The sequence below is a fragment of the Desmodus rotundus genome, chromosome 5 (assembly GCF_022682495.2).
Source record: "Desmodus rotundus isolate HL8 chromosome 5, HLdesRot8A.1, whole genome shotgun sequence".
In the NCBI taxonomy this organism is placed as follows: domain Eukaryota; kingdom Metazoa; phylum Chordata; class Mammalia; order Chiroptera; family Phyllostomidae; genus Desmodus; species Desmodus rotundus.
Window position 1 is genome coordinate 53,825,778 of NC_071391.1, and position 16,223 is coordinate 53,842,000.

Consider the following 16,223-nt stretch of genomic DNA (forward strand, 5'->3'; position numbering starts at 1 on the left):
TTTGATGCAGATTTGTAGCTCTATTTGCTGGGTCATTTTGAATGTGAAGGCCATACAGTACACATGCTCACTCAATAGTATCTACCACCCCCACTGAGTAGTACAGTGAAGTTATCATTGTTTACACATAAGCATTCCAGTTCACTCTCCTTGGTTGCCAGGTTACACTGATGTTGCACATTGTTCTCATTATATTAACAATGGCTGGACTTTTTCCAGAAAGACCTCGTATAACTAAGGGACTGGACCTACCTGAGTTAACAGAAAACATCTGCTTAATAGTATGCTTTCTGCACTGGATTAAATGTTATTTAAGAAAAGGGACTATTTTACTTATCTTCGTATTTACAGAGATAAATGTTCACTTTACATTAAGAGAACATACGATTTATAGTTGTATTTTTGTTTCACTGGTTGTTTCCATTGTTCCATTCTGTCTTAATCTTTTAACTTTGTTCAATACTTAAGTTTTATCTTGTATACAAATGTATCTAATTCTTTTTTAATTAGAAAATTGAAAGGTACTTATTCATATTAAAAGTCATTTTTAACACTTAATGTAAGTCTATTGCCGGACTGAATGTGTGTGTCTCTGCAAATTCATATATTAAACCCCTATCCTCTGATATCATAATTTTAGGAGATATGTATATCTTTGGGAACTTGGATTAGATGAGGTTGTGAGAATGGAGCTTTCATGAAGTATGAGGATACAATGAGAACAACCAGGAACAGCACCTTCACCCAACTGTGAGGACTCCTAACCTTGAACTTCTAGCTTTTATAACTATAAGAAACAAATATTTGTTGTTTACAAAAAATTTAGTTTACCATATTTTGTTTTAGCAGCTGTAGCTAAGCATGCATACACATTTCAATTGGGCATTTTCACATAGGCATGCGATTACTGGGTCATGCAGTGATGTGTATGTTCAAATGCAGTAGATACTATGAAACTATTTTCCGAAGTGGTTGCACCAATTATGCTTTCAAAGCAATCCATGAGATGTCCTTTTGCTTAACTTAGCATTTGTCATAATTCAGCATTTGTGATAACTCAGCATTTTGAAACTTTTTCTTTTTTTAAACCAGTTCACCTTTCTATAAATTATAACATTTTTTAAAATTAGCAATTCTCAGTAAATAAAAGAAAAAGATTATATAAAGGAATTTTTCATGTTTATCAGGTACTTCAATGCAGTAATTTGTAAAATTTCTTTTTGAGTTCTTCACCCATGAATCTATTAAGGGTTTTTAAATTATTCAAACTAATTTTTGTATACTCTATCTCCTGTTTTGACTTGGACTTTTGTCCTCTAATGGTGTTTTTTATTAGCACTTTTTATGGTTAATTTAATTTTTCAATCTCTTTTTTGCGATTCTGCTTTTTGTATCTTGATTAAGAATACTTTCCCTAAGCCTAAAGTCATCATGTTTTTTACCTTCGTTTTTATTTAGAAGCATTTTATTTTATCTTTTATAGTTAGAAATATAAAACCATAAGTTGATATGAATTAATAATTTTTATGAAGAGTCTAATTTATTTCCTGCATGGATAACTCATATTTCCTCACCAACTAATCTAGTTTCACTCTTCTACACCAAGCGTTCATATACAGGGTGGGGCAAAAGGAAGTTTACAGTTACGAGTAGTTGAAACACACTGTTTATCTTGACTTATTTATTAATTATTGTGTTATTTTCCATACAGACAACTGTAAACTTACTTGGCCTCACCCTGCATATGTATATGGGCCTAAGTCTATACTGTTTATTTGATTGCTTGGTTGATTTGCCCCTGACACCTAGCACAACTTTTTAATCTCTGTAACTTTATAATAAATCTAGATATCTGGTAACACCACTTCTCCCTTTTTCTGGTCCTTTCTGTTTCCACATAAATTTTAAAGCCAGCTTATCAGTTACCACAAAAGAAATCTAGGGTTTTTAACTGATATTGCACTGAATTTTACAAAACAAAATGAGAATCTGGCACAGCATCATTGAGTCTATGTTTCAGGAACATGGCTTATTTCTTAAATTATTTAGGTCCTCTTATTTTGTCTCCAGTTATTTATGCGCAAATTTTAATACAATTATTGTATTTTACAAAGTTTGATTATAAAAATTTCAAATATATTGAAGTTGAAACTTCAGTAACCATCGGCCATGTATAGTTTACCTTATTTTCACATATACGCATATATACCTTTGCTCATATGAAACATTGAAAGTCCTGTTGCAGAACTCACAAGCCTTCTCTTCTTAATATTAACAATTAATATTTCAGCAAGAATATTCTAAAAACAAGGCATTCTCCATCATGCCCAGTACAACTTATATATTTAAGAAATTTAACATAGTTAATAATGCCATCTAATATATTTTTCTCATATTAAAATTTTCCATTTTTCAAAAATATAAGCTTTATAGCACTCTATTCTCCAGGATCTAGACAAGATTTATATCTTGTTTAGTAAGTGTTTTATAGTTTGTGTATTTGTACTTCTTGCACAAAGTTTATTATATATTTGTTATGTGTCCTGATGTACCTGATGTTTTCCTAAGCTATGATGAATATCACATATTGTACAATTTTAAAGTTAATAATTTCACATTTATGTATTTTATAATGTTAAATATACTTGTTTTGCATAGGGAGTTTATATCATCTTTAATTCATCTTATGGTTATGATAGTTTATCTATAAATTATCTTGGATTTTTAAGAATACAAATATATGGCTTATAAACAATAATGGTTTTATCCCTCTGTTTTCAATCCTGACAGTGCTTATCTCTTTTTCATTCCTAATTCACTTGCTAGGTTATCAATACCAAGTTGAATAGAAGTAACAACAGTGAGCTTTTTTTGCCTTTTTCTAGATTTTGGAAGGAAAGTATCAACAAATTACTATTAAGTATGATGTCTAAAAATTATTTGTAGAGGGTCTATTATAAATTAAACAATGTAGCTTTCACTCCAATTTTGCCTGAAAGTTTCATAATAGATTGATGTTGAATATTATCTGTATCTAGTGAAACAAATTGATGTTTTTTCTGTTAACTTAATACATAATATCTGCTTATTTTTTATACTTACCTAAATTTGTATTCTTAAATAACTAGGGAGGGAGAAAGATTGAGAGAGCTGGATTTGGAGGTTTGGCAATATTCTGCCCGTGATTTTCGTAGCCACATTCATGAGATACAACAGTCTGCCATTCTCATTTCTCAAAATGCTCTCATCAGGCTTTGTATCATGAACTCTGTGCCAGGACCCAGGGACAGAAATCAAACATATATATTTCTTAAGTCACACATTTAAATTTCAACTGATCTAAAGATATATGGATATATGTGCATATATAAATATGGATATATGTACATATATTTCATTATGCAAGATTTTTTTCTATTATTTATTTATGTATATTATATATTCTAATGTTTGTGTATATGTATTCTCTTGTGCATATCAAAAGCTTTAGGAAGACTGGGCAAGATCATATTCTTTGGTGCCCCCTATAGCAGGTAGCCCAGTATCTTAACAATAGTAAATGTATAACAAGTATAAGCTATGTAGAGATAGCATAGCCTAGTGGAAAAAATATGACAATAAAATACTGAATTCAGATTTCAATTTTTTCACTTACCAGTTGTATAATATTAATGATTTACTTACATTATCTTAGACTCCATTTCTCATATATAATTTTTAAAACCTACCAATAGTATAATCTGTATTGCAAATTTTGAGGACTGTTGAATTGGGAAAATGCATATACAAACATCCATGCTAGCATATCTATCATAAACATTTGCAATAATCTACATATTTTATAACCTCTACTGCTATAGTCAAATGGTTAAGTATTTGTGCAAAAAAGTTATAGAATATTTTGTGGTGATTCTACTCAAAGGTTAGGCTGCTCCATGTCATGGTGATTAAGCAACTCAAGTAAAAATTTATTGTTAACAAAATATAGACATGAGTAGCATTTTAAATTTCCCCTTTACTCTCTAAAACCAGATAAAATTGATTTTGTAAACAAAAAAATAGCAGCAAGTTGCACAGTAAAATAGAGTCAGAGATTTCAGTAGTTTGATCAGATGACATATGATATTTTTTTGAGGCAGGCAAAATAGACCAGATCATATCCTACAGCTGTCTCACTTTCAACCAAATGTCTTTACTAAAAGTGTGAGAAATATTTCATGTGGGAAATTTTTAAAAAAGCTCAAGAAGTGTTCATTTGACTTAAAGATTCCTGAGAGTTCAATATTTTATTACTTTCTATATTTTGACACACATAATTTTATATAGTCATGGATGATTGTTGACCCATGATTTTATCAGCTCATCAGCAACATTTTATCCGACTCTGCTTGAAGTTTCTTTGCCCTAACCACTGGTGGCCAGAGCTTTGTTGATGGGTTCCTTGTTTTCCAAATAGGAGAGTAACTGTCCTAGCACAAAGTCAGCCCTGAAAAAAAGTCAGTTCAGAATAAATATTGCTGGTAAAAAGAAAATCATAAATAAATGAGGGAAAAATAAGTGAATAATGATAGGTCCCTAATATTTAGCAAAAGTCATTATTTAGTAAATAAATCTTGTGTCTTTAATGAAGTTATGAATTAATTTAAAAGAAAAAAGACATTAACCATGTATGGTCAATCCTTACGTACTACAGAAGGCATTACCATCACTTATCTAATGTATGCCTCCATGTGACTCTGTGAGATAGCTATTGCTATAACTCAGACTAACATACAGGTAAGAAGTGTAGCAGAAAGAGATTGAACCAATTTGATTAAGCTTGTAGGTGGTGATGGGTTGGCCAATGAACTAGGTTTCTTGTAAATATCATCCTACACTACACATCATAGCACTGCCTGAAGGAAATCTTCCTTCCCACAGAGATCCCATGCTGATTCAGTGACACTAAGTCCCATAGCCTATCAAATTTCTCCTTTCTCTGATCCCAGAGACCTTGGAGACCTATGACTTTTAAATTAACACTTGACCTTGCTTCATTACATATGGTCTCCTATTTCCAAGTTTTATGTCTTTTCACCAAAGTATAATAATTTCTTCAATTTAAGGGTTGAGATGCTTAGCTTAATCTAGAGAAGAAGTGTTTAATAAGTACAAGTAAAACATTTAAATGAAGTATAATTCAACATCAAAAATATATAAATATCTTTCTAATCATGATAGTGGAGTAGGTAAATGTACTTGCATCCTCCCAGAACCACATCAAAATTATAACTAAACCACAGAACAACCATCAATCAAAAAATGCCTGAAATCTAGCTGAACAGAAGTCCTATAAATAAAAACATGAATAAGTAGCAACATTAAGAGACTGATAAAAGGGAAAAAAATGCTGAACTGGCTGGTCCCACACCCCTGTGTGATGTTGAAAATCTGGAGGAATATTTCAGTTGTAGGGGTTCCCTCTAGGGAGTGAGAGGTTCCAGCCCCACACCAAGCCTTTTAGCCTGGGGATCCAGTGCCAGGAAAAGAAGTCCCCATAACTTCTGGCTGTGAAAATGAACAGGGATTGTGGCTGAGTTAGACAGAGGTCTTCTGGAGTCCCCAGATATTTCTCTTAAAACCCCTGCAGAAACTTACTCAAACTCACTTGCTCTGAGCTTCAGCACTGGGTCAGCAGCTTGGAAGATACCAGGAACATACCAGGAGGAAATAAACTGTCCACTGAGAGCTGAAGAGGCTGCTTTCACCCAGACAGAAGTTCTGGTACAGGCCATTGTTTCTTTGCTGAGCTCTTCCCCACAGGCAGGGTTGCCATATCAGAGTCTACATCAACCTGGCTAACCTCGTCCTTCCATCCTGGTACTTCCTTACAACCCTGCCACACCCAACCTGCAGAACCAACCAGGCCATTCTAGTGCATTTTTTATACAAATAACCTGTCTTGGGTCATGCTTCAGTTTCCTAAAATCTTTCAAAGGTTCACAAACTCCAAATAAGCAGCATCTGGCTTTGGTGTACCCCATACATCCTCCTAAGTGGTTCCAGGCTAAGCATTAGTGGCAGACTGCCTTGGTTTGCAGCTTGGACTCTCCTGGGCATCCCCAAGCCCAGCTCAAGTAGCAGCCATCTGCAGATCCATTGTAGCTCAGGCCAGGTGAACTTTGGCAGGGCACAGGTGGCCCCAGGGAGAGCATAGGCTGCAGCCAACTTTGTTCTGCAATTCCCAGGAAGCCCCAGAGTCAGCACCCCCAGTAGACAGCTTCAGACCCAGCCAAAGGACCACCCAATCACCTCCACTTGTGACATACTCAAGGTGCGGATGCTGCAGGTTCCTGAACATCACTGAAACGAGTTCTGCTCTATAGAGTCAGCTCCTGCAGAGCAGATCCCCCACTGTGGTCATGGTCAGTCCTTGCAACCAATCAGCCTGAGGATAAATATCTCACATTGACATTCCAACAAAAGTCAAGGCTCAACTACAAAAGGAAGGTGCACTCAGCCCACACAGGGAGTACACCTGGAGCACCCAGCTTTGGTGACCAGGGAGGCTGTGACACGGGCCCTACAAAACACTACTATATAAGGCCTCTCTACCAAGACTGGAATATGTAGCAGCTAATGCTTCAGTAATACTGAATACCTAATACTAATACCTAATACCTAATACTTGGAAACAAAATCAAGGAGGCAGCCAAAATAAGGAGATAAATAAACATGTCCAAAATGGAAAAATATATATATCTACCATATGCAGAGTTCAAAACACTGGTAATAAAGATACTCAGTGAACTTAAGGGAAGAGCAGCTGAACTTAGAACTTCAAAAAAGAGATAGGAAACATAAAAATGGAGATAGAAAACATAAGAAGAAACTCATCAACAATGAAGGATACAATATCTAAAATGAAGAATACAGTACAAGGAATCAACAGCAAAATTCACGACACAGAGGAGCAAATCAGCAATTTGGAAGACAAAGAAGCAGAAAATACTGAGTCAGAACAGCAAAAAATAAATACATACATACATAAATAAATAAATACATAAATAAATGAAGCATGAAAATGAGGATAGATTGAGGGGCTTCTGGGACAACTTCAAGTGTAACAACATTCGCATCATGGTGGAGGCTGGAAGTAAAAAAGAGACAGCAACACATTGAAAACCTATTTGAAAAATAATGACAGAAAATTTCCCTAATCTGGTGAAAGAAATAGACATAAAAGTCCAGGAAGCACAGAGAATCCCAAACAAGAAGAACCCAAAGAGGCCCACACCAATAGATCATAATTAAAATGCCAATTTAAAGACAAAGATAGAATATTAAAAGCAGCAAGTCAAAAGCAGTTAGTTACCTACAAAAGAACTCCCATGAGACTCTCAGCTGATTTCTCAACAAAAACTTTGCAGGCCAGAAGGGATTGGCATGAAATAATCAAAATGATGAAAACCAAGGACCTATATCCAAGAGTACTCTACCCAGAAAAGCTGTCGTTTATAATTGAAGGACATATAAAGAGCTTCCCACACAAGAGAAAGCTAAAGGAGTTCATCACCCCCCAAACCAGTATTATAAGAAATGTTAAAGGGTCTTCTAGAAGTAAAAAAAAAAATCAAAATTTGAATAACAAAATGGCAATAAATACATATCTATCAACAATTACTTTAAATGCAAATGGATTTAATGCTCTAATGAAAAGAAATCAGTGGTTGGATGGATAACAAAACATAACCTTTACATATGCTGTCTACAAGAGGCTCAAGGATGAAAGACAAACAAAGACTCAAAGTAAAGGAATTAAAAAAATTATTTCAAGAAAATGGAAATGAAAAAAGAAATCTTGGGTAGTCATTCTTAAACCCAAAAAAGTAAACTTTAAAACAAAGGCTATAACAACAGACAAAGAAAGACCTAGTTATTTCACTTCTGAGTATTTATCTAAAGAAACTCAAAACACTAAATCAAGGAGACATATACATCTGTATATTCATTGTAGCATTATTTACAATAGGTACAATATGGTAGCAACCTAAGTAATTGTCCAACAATAGCTGAAGGAATAAAGAAGTGGCACACATACAGTGGAATATGATTCAGCCATAAAAAAGTGAAATCTTGTTTTCTTCAACAATATGGATGGACCTAGAGTATATTATGCTGAGTGAAATAAGTCAGACAGAGAAAGATAAATGCCAGATAATTTCACTTATACATGAAACCTAAAATCCAAAATAAATGAATAAGCAAAACATAAACAGACTCATATATACAGAGAACATTTTGATGGTTGCCAAATGGGAGGAGTGTTCTGGGTATGGATGAAAAGATGAAGAGATCTAGAAGTACTCATTGGTAGTTATAGAATAGTCATGGGAACGTAAAACACAACTTAGGGAATATAGTCAATATTATTGTAATAACTATATACAGTATCAGATGAGTACTAGATTTATTGGGGTGATCTCTTTGTAAGTTATAAAAATGTCTAGTAACTGGACTGTACACCTAAAACTAATATAATATTATGTATCAACTGTTATTAAAAATATTATTTAATAATATATTAGAAACTACATTCAACCAACTTTGTGAAGACTTCACAAGTGCTCTAAATAGCATTTATTCGGATCCCTAAATAAAACTGGCTTTATGATTTTTGAGGCAGAAATGGTACTGAATAAACACATCTGCTCATTTTGGGGGAATCTGTCTTCACAATCTTTAGTATAATGTAGTGCCAAAGGATTTTGTGCCTTTGGTCTGCATTTTTTCACTTTTATTACTCAAGTGATTTTTGACTACCTAGGAAGAACATATCAGCCATAAAACTGAAGAATAAGATATGTAAGTATATTTCTAAAATTGTGTGCATTATTTCACAATAAATAGTTCACCTTCAAATAAACAAAATAAAGGGAATAAGGAAGAGATAGTAGTCACAAACATATGGGTCTATGGTGAGTGGACTTACCCTGTGCTTATGGACTGGATATTTATCCTTCAGTAGAGAAACAGTAACTTTCAGGGCTTTCAGGTGCTATACATTAATCAGTAATTCTACTCTATTCATCTAGCCTTTCCATTTCCTCCCTCTCTAAAAAGACTTTTTAAATCCTTCCTTTCCTTTCAAGTACACCTTTTACCAACCAAACAATATTTTTGCTTCATAATTAATTGAAAGGAAGAGAAGTAATCAAAGTAAATGTCTTTATCTTTCTTCAGTCAACTGTCAATCTACTAGTTTCTGGCAACTATCCATACTTCTTGCTTTTCTTCTTGTCACCACAGATTCAGCCTTTGTACTCCACCTGGGCTGCAACCTCTATCCAAGGATTTCTACTTTTCACTGTTGCCATTATTAACACCCTAGACCAAGCCATCATTATTTCATTAGACATCAAAAATGTTTAGGAATCGCCTATTTTCAAATTATTAAATAATTGATTAAAATTAAGGAATATATTTTATATTGTTCTTTTATCTAATAATTTATTATTTTGAAATATAAGGCAAAAGTAACCTTTGGTTTTATTTTTTTTAACTTTAGGCCTCATTCTAGTTGACAACTTGTGTCAGTTTAGATATATATTGTTAAGGTTCAGTGGCGTATCATCCAAGAGGCTGGCTAATGAGTGATCACAAAATTTTACCCTATCTAGATCAGTGACATCCTCTCTGTTCCCCACCAAAAGAAGCCATAACACAACAAAAGAAATACCCAGCCATGGCAATTGGCTCACAAAAACAAAGCATCCACACAAGCACCAGCACATGGAAAAATGTGTAAAGTAAAGGTGCTAAAGTTAGATTTTTCTCACTGCCACTACTAGAATGAACATTTGGTCTTATGATGAGTACTAATATAAACTAAAAACTTGGCCCATTTTGTGCTTTTTTTTTATTAAAATTATAATGTTTCTTGGCAACAACATGAAAACTTCTTTGATGGAAGGCAAACCCTTTGCATACCCCTAAAATATCCGTTGCCTTAAGATGCCATTTCTTCACTATATTAATAACTATTGCTTTACCTTAGGTAATAACTTAGTATGTCTGGGTCCAAGTCTCTTCTGTGAAATTATCTGAGAACTAATTTAAAAAAAGTAAATGCATACACATGTATATATTTTTGTGTGCATGTGTATTTGATAATGCTTACCCTAGTGAACATGGTGTCTTGTTAATAAATGCTAATCCCCATAAAGACTCTTTTTACCAGCTGGTACAGATTGAATTCATTTCCAAAATTTTCTGTCTGAACCCAAACATTATCATATTTTAGAACATCTGAGTCAACACTTAAAATACTTTATATTCCTTAGAATAAATTTTCCAAATCTATTTAAATGTATTATTAAGACTTTGGTAAGGGTCATAAAATAAGATACTGAATATTTCGTGCTTATAACTAAGAGTAATTTAAAATTGTTCTTTTTGCAAGAGAATTCTGGTCAATGCTGACTCCTGGATTCTTTTGCTCTACATTTTAATACAAATAATGTTGCTGAAGCTCAGAAGCAGTTGCTGAAGCTCAGAAGTTGCTGAAGCTCAGAAGCAGTTCCTGATCCAGAAGAAAACCTTTCCATGGAATGCTAATTTAAGATATCTGATGCTCAGTTTAACACATGATGAGATAGAATATACTGAAAGATGACTGTGCACTCTCTAAATTATTTTAGGAATTGTTTTAGGAAATTGCTTGACAGAAATCCATCCAAAAATTCAACCCAAGTATGCAGAGCTAATACTGAACTAGAAGACAGAGGTTAACCAAAGGGAAGGATTAGCAATAAACACCTAGATGTAAGTGATAAAGCAAGAGAAATCAGACTACACTAAAAAGATTATAATGATTTCAAATCCTGCATCCATAAATTCCATTTTGTTGAACCATCATGTGCATGCACCTTAAATTTACACATTTACTTCACTTGTGAGATGAGTTTTTATCATATCGTATAAGGAATCATTGAAAGAAAGTGAGTTATTAACCTAGGGAAAATCACCAGAATGACACTCAACACCAACATTGGAACTGATCTATGTGGGTGAGGTTCTAAGACATCAGAAGAAAATTTGGCAAATACTAATTGTTTAGTAAGTTCTACACGAGAGTAGCATAAATGACCTAGGGAAATACTATGTTTTCTATTACTAGAGGGACTCAAGTTGAGTTTGTTTCTCTGTGCTGTTTTCTGCTCCACCACACTCGTGCAGTGAATAAACTTTCGTTGCCCTGCAGCACTCAGCATCGCGGATGAGCTGGAGCTTCACTCTGCACCCCTTATCAACATGTGGACCAAGCATCGCACGAGGACGGGCCTCTGAGGAGAACTGTTTAAATCACTGTTATCGGGGATAGGCCCATTCATTACTACCTTTTGTCCTTCTTCCTACCTTATTTGTGATCTACATAAAGCTTCGTAAATGTTGTGAAGTGAATTTGTTTTTGCAGAATACTTGACTTTTGAAATATTTTTCATGTGAAACTTAGTCACATGTTTCTCTGTCTATTGACACCCCATCTGTAAATTCAAATGGGTTAGTCAGATGTCGTGTTTCCTCATAGAAATCCTAGGTCATTCTTTCCATAGGTTATGGGTTCTTAGGTGTTTGTAGCCAAGAATGTATTTTTAATTATTTTGTTTTTGTTTTTGTATGTGCATGTTAAAACTGGGTACAAATGTATTCACTCTTCAGTTCTGTCTTTTGTCTTCAATTGCTTTATAAATCAAAAAATAAATTCTTGTATAGCCATGCGACTTCACAGTGAGCTAGGAAAAAAAAGACAACCTAGACTAGACTCCACCAATCTATTAGTCTGTGATTTTATGTGCAATTCTTCAGAAGAAGGTAGCTTATTAGTACCGATATTATAGACAGCCATATACTAGTCCAAATATAACACTATTATTAAAAAGTATTTATGGGTATTAGCATTTTTAGCCTTTTGAATGAGGCTCAGAGACAGTAGACAGCATTTGGTGGAATGTATTCTACTTACAAATAATAACATCCTATATATTCATCCCTCCTAAAGATTTAAAGAATATAGATTTCAAAAAAAAAATATATATATATATAAAGCTCCAAAGGCTTAGAAGATTTGGAGATGGTTGCCTAACCCTTGATAAGAATTATAAATGATGATTTCCTGGACAAATTTAAAATAAGATGATACTGTAAATACAGCATTGTATCTAATTTACCAAAAACTAGAAGGAAATGAATAATGCAAAGGAAACACCAATCATCTCTTGCAGTGCATTTACCCTAGGCTGCATTAAAAACAAGACTCACTTGAGTGAAGTTAGGTTCAACTATGTTGAAGGAATGATTAGAGCTCACTGGAATGGTCTATCAAAGTAGCTCACATGGAGTTATTATTAAGGTGGACATTTACCTAGTCTTTCCAAAATGCTGACAAGCACTGGGCATCATATAAACATATGCTACTTAGGGTAACACATTATCCACAGTCTACACCAAAAACCACTACTCATTTAACATAAAACCTAAATCATTACCCTTTTACAGTTTTCCCAGTTTCTAATTTCTGCCTTGCTGTATTTCTTCCAACTAAATCTTGGTACACATGTTTTTCTTTTGTTTTCCACCTCAAATTTATTACCCAAAGATCTCAGCCAGTGACCTCTAAGTAGTGTTTTATTTCTATTACTGGTACCTTACATTGTATTAAATGTGTTTGACTTCTGAAGCTGAAACCATTTTCCATTGGTCTTGTGAGTGACATAAGGAAAATATTGGGTAATATGCAATAGCCTTTGTGAAAATAATTATACATATTTTTCAAATTAAAGAAGCCATTTAAGAATAATAATATTTAATTTTTTATTGTTGTTCAATTACAGTTGTTCCCCCCATTTTCCCCCATTACTCTCCCTTGCCCTATCCACCCCTCCACCTCCCACATTCAACACTCCCCCCCACCCCGCTGTTGACTTTGTCCTTAGGTCATTTATACATGTTCCCTGACTTCTCCCTTTCCCTTCTTTCCTCCATTATGCCCCTCCCCCTTCACCTCTGGTTTATTCTTTATTTCAATGTCACTATGTTGCTCACTTGTTTTGTTAATTAGGTTCCACTTCTAGGTGGAATCATAATGCTGTCCAGTTCCATCCATGCTGACATGGTCAGTAGGAGTTCCTTCTTTCTTTCCACTGCATAGTATTCCATTATGTAAATGTACCACAGTTTTTTGATCCACCCATTTACTGATGGGCACTTAGGCTGTGCTTGGCTATTGTAAATAACACTGGTATGAACATTGGGGTGCATATGCTATTTTGCATTGGTGTTTCGGGCTTCTTAGGGTACAATCCCAGCAGTGGAATTGCCAGGTCAAAGGCAGTTCCATTTTTAATTGTTTGAGTAAATTCCATATTGTTTTCCACAGTGGCTGCACCAGTCTGCATTCCCACCAACAGTGCACTAGGGTTCCCTTTTCTCCACAACCTCCCCAGCACTTGTCTGTTGGTTTGTTTATGATGGTCATTCTGACCAGTGTGAAATGATATCTCACTGTGGTTTTAATTTGCATCTCTCTGATGGCTAGTGATGCTGAGCATCCTTTCATAATATTTGACTTTGATATGAGGGTAGACCAGTATATGGATCTTCTTATTTAAAAATAAGTCATTACCTGGCTGGTGTGGCTCAGTGGATTGAGGGCTGGACTGAGAAGCAAAAGGTCGTTGGTTGGCTTCCCTGTCAGGGCACATGCCTGGTTGCAGGCCCAGTCCCCAATAGGGGACGCATGAGAGGCAACCACACATTGGTGTTTCACTCCCTCTTTTTCTCCCTCCCTTCTTCTCTCTCTGAGAATAAATAAATTAAATATTTAAAAAAATCATTAAATCAACCACATTGAAATAACATTAAAATAGATTTATGAGTGGCCAAAATGATGTCATAATTAATTCACTGAACCTCATGAACTTAACTTAAAAGCTCATTTCATTTTCATTTCTCTGATGATTAATGATGTTAAGCATCTTTCCTTATTTAAAAAAATATATGCATATTTACTTAAAAACCTAACCAATAACAAACCCTGGGACACTGAGAAATCAGTGTTTCTTCTGAAAGCCAGCAACAACCAGTGTTGACAAATGAGAAATTACAGGTGCCTCTGTCCAAACATGAGGTCTCAAAATTCTCCCTCTCAAACACGAGTGGTCAAAACGAGCATTCAAAGAGTTGCTGCTCTGTATGGGCCTGATTATTAGCATAGAAAACCGTTACAGATGGATATCTGGCTGTCCTGTGTCTACTACCACAACCCACAGCCCACCCCCCAAGCATCAGAAAAGTGACATATCCTCAACACTCTACTTGTAGGCAAGTTCCTCCACTGTCCTCTTGCTGGCCACATATTTTCATACGTCTATCGACCATCTGTAGGTCCTCTTTGGAAAAGTGTCTATTCAGGTCCTTTGCCAATTTTTGAATTTTTTTTTTATGTTTTTTGGTATTGAGTTAGGTAAGTTCTTTATAAATTTTAGATATTATCCCCTTAACAGATATATTGGCAAATATGTTCTCCCATTATTGGTTGTCTTTTATTTTGTTGACGGTTTCCTTTGTCATGAAAAAGCTTTTTAGTTCAATGTAGTTCCATTTGTTCATTTTTTTTCTTTTGTTTCCCTTGCCTGAGGAGATATATCAGAAATGTTCGTGATTTTGCAGCCTATGTTTTCTTCTAAGAAATTTATGGTTTCAGGTCTAACATTTAAGTGTTTAATGCACTTTGAATTTATTTTTGTGTGGCATAAGAAAGTGGTCTGGTTTCAGCTTTCTGCACATATTTATCCAATGTTCCCAACACCATTTATTGAATAAATTCTCTTTAGCCTATTGTGTTTGCTTCCTTTGTTACATATTAATTGACTATAAAGGTGTGAGTATATTTCTGGGCTCTATTCTGTTCCATTGATCTGTGTGTCTGTTTTTATGTTAGCACCATGCTGCTTTGATGTCTATGGCCTTATAGTATAGTCTGATATTAGGTGGCGTGATTCCTCCAACTTTGCTCTTCTTTCTCAAGATTGCTGTTGTTATTCAGGGCCTTTTGTAGTTCCATATCAGAGAAATGCAAATTAAAACTACAATTAAAATATCACGTCACAACTGTCAGAATGGCTATCACCAATAAATTAACAAACAAGTGCTGGTGAGCATGTGGAGAACTGGGAACCCTTTGCACGGTTGGTGAGCATGCAGATTTTTGCAGCCACTGTGGAAAGCAGTATGGAGATACCTCAAAAATTAAAGATGGAATTGCCTTATGATCCAGTGATCCCACTTCTGGGACGTTATTTGAAGAAACCCGAAACACTAATTCAGAAGAACCTAAGCACCCAGTGTTTGTGTTCATTGCAGTGTTATTTACAATTGCCAAGATATGGGAGCAGCCCAAGTGTCCAACAGTAGATGAGTGGATAGAACAACTATGGGACATTGACACAATAGAATACTACTCAGCCATAAAAAGGAAGAAAATTTTACCCTTTGCAACAGCATGGATGGACCTGGAGAACATTATGCTAAGTGAAATAAGCCAGTCAGATGAAGACAAGTACCATATGATTTTAATCATATGTGGAATCTAATGAACAATAAGCAAAATAAAGACAGATTAATGGATAGAGAGCAGCCTGACAGCTCTGAAGGCTTAGGAAGTAGAAGGAACAAGCAAAAAAGGAAAAGGACTCATGGGCATGGACAATAGAATGGTAATGGTAGGGTAAAAGAGGGTATAAGGGGGATAAATGGTAGTGGAAAATATACAATAAATTTTTTTTGATAAAAAGCTCATTTGAAGCCTATTTACTCTTGTTACATATGTGATTCTAACCAAACTTTCTATTTCACTGTTCTCAAAGGGGTGAAGACACAAAGACAGGAAGAAATGAGACGTGAGAGGGGAAAAAAGCACGCGTTAAAAATGTACAAGTTTGGAGGTCCTTAATATTCCTGCTTAAAACCCTTAAAAAGTTACCCATTGTACTCAAGAATGAAATGAAAATATTGCCTTCCTGACTTTAACATAATCTGCCTTTGGCCCACATCTTCGAGTTCATCCATATTTTTCTTTTTCTCTTCTTCACTGTGTCCCTTTCTTACCTCTTTCCATCTCTCTGATTCTCTTCCTTCCCCCTCCTCTCTTTCTGTCCTTCCCGTTTTTTCCCAACCACACTGCC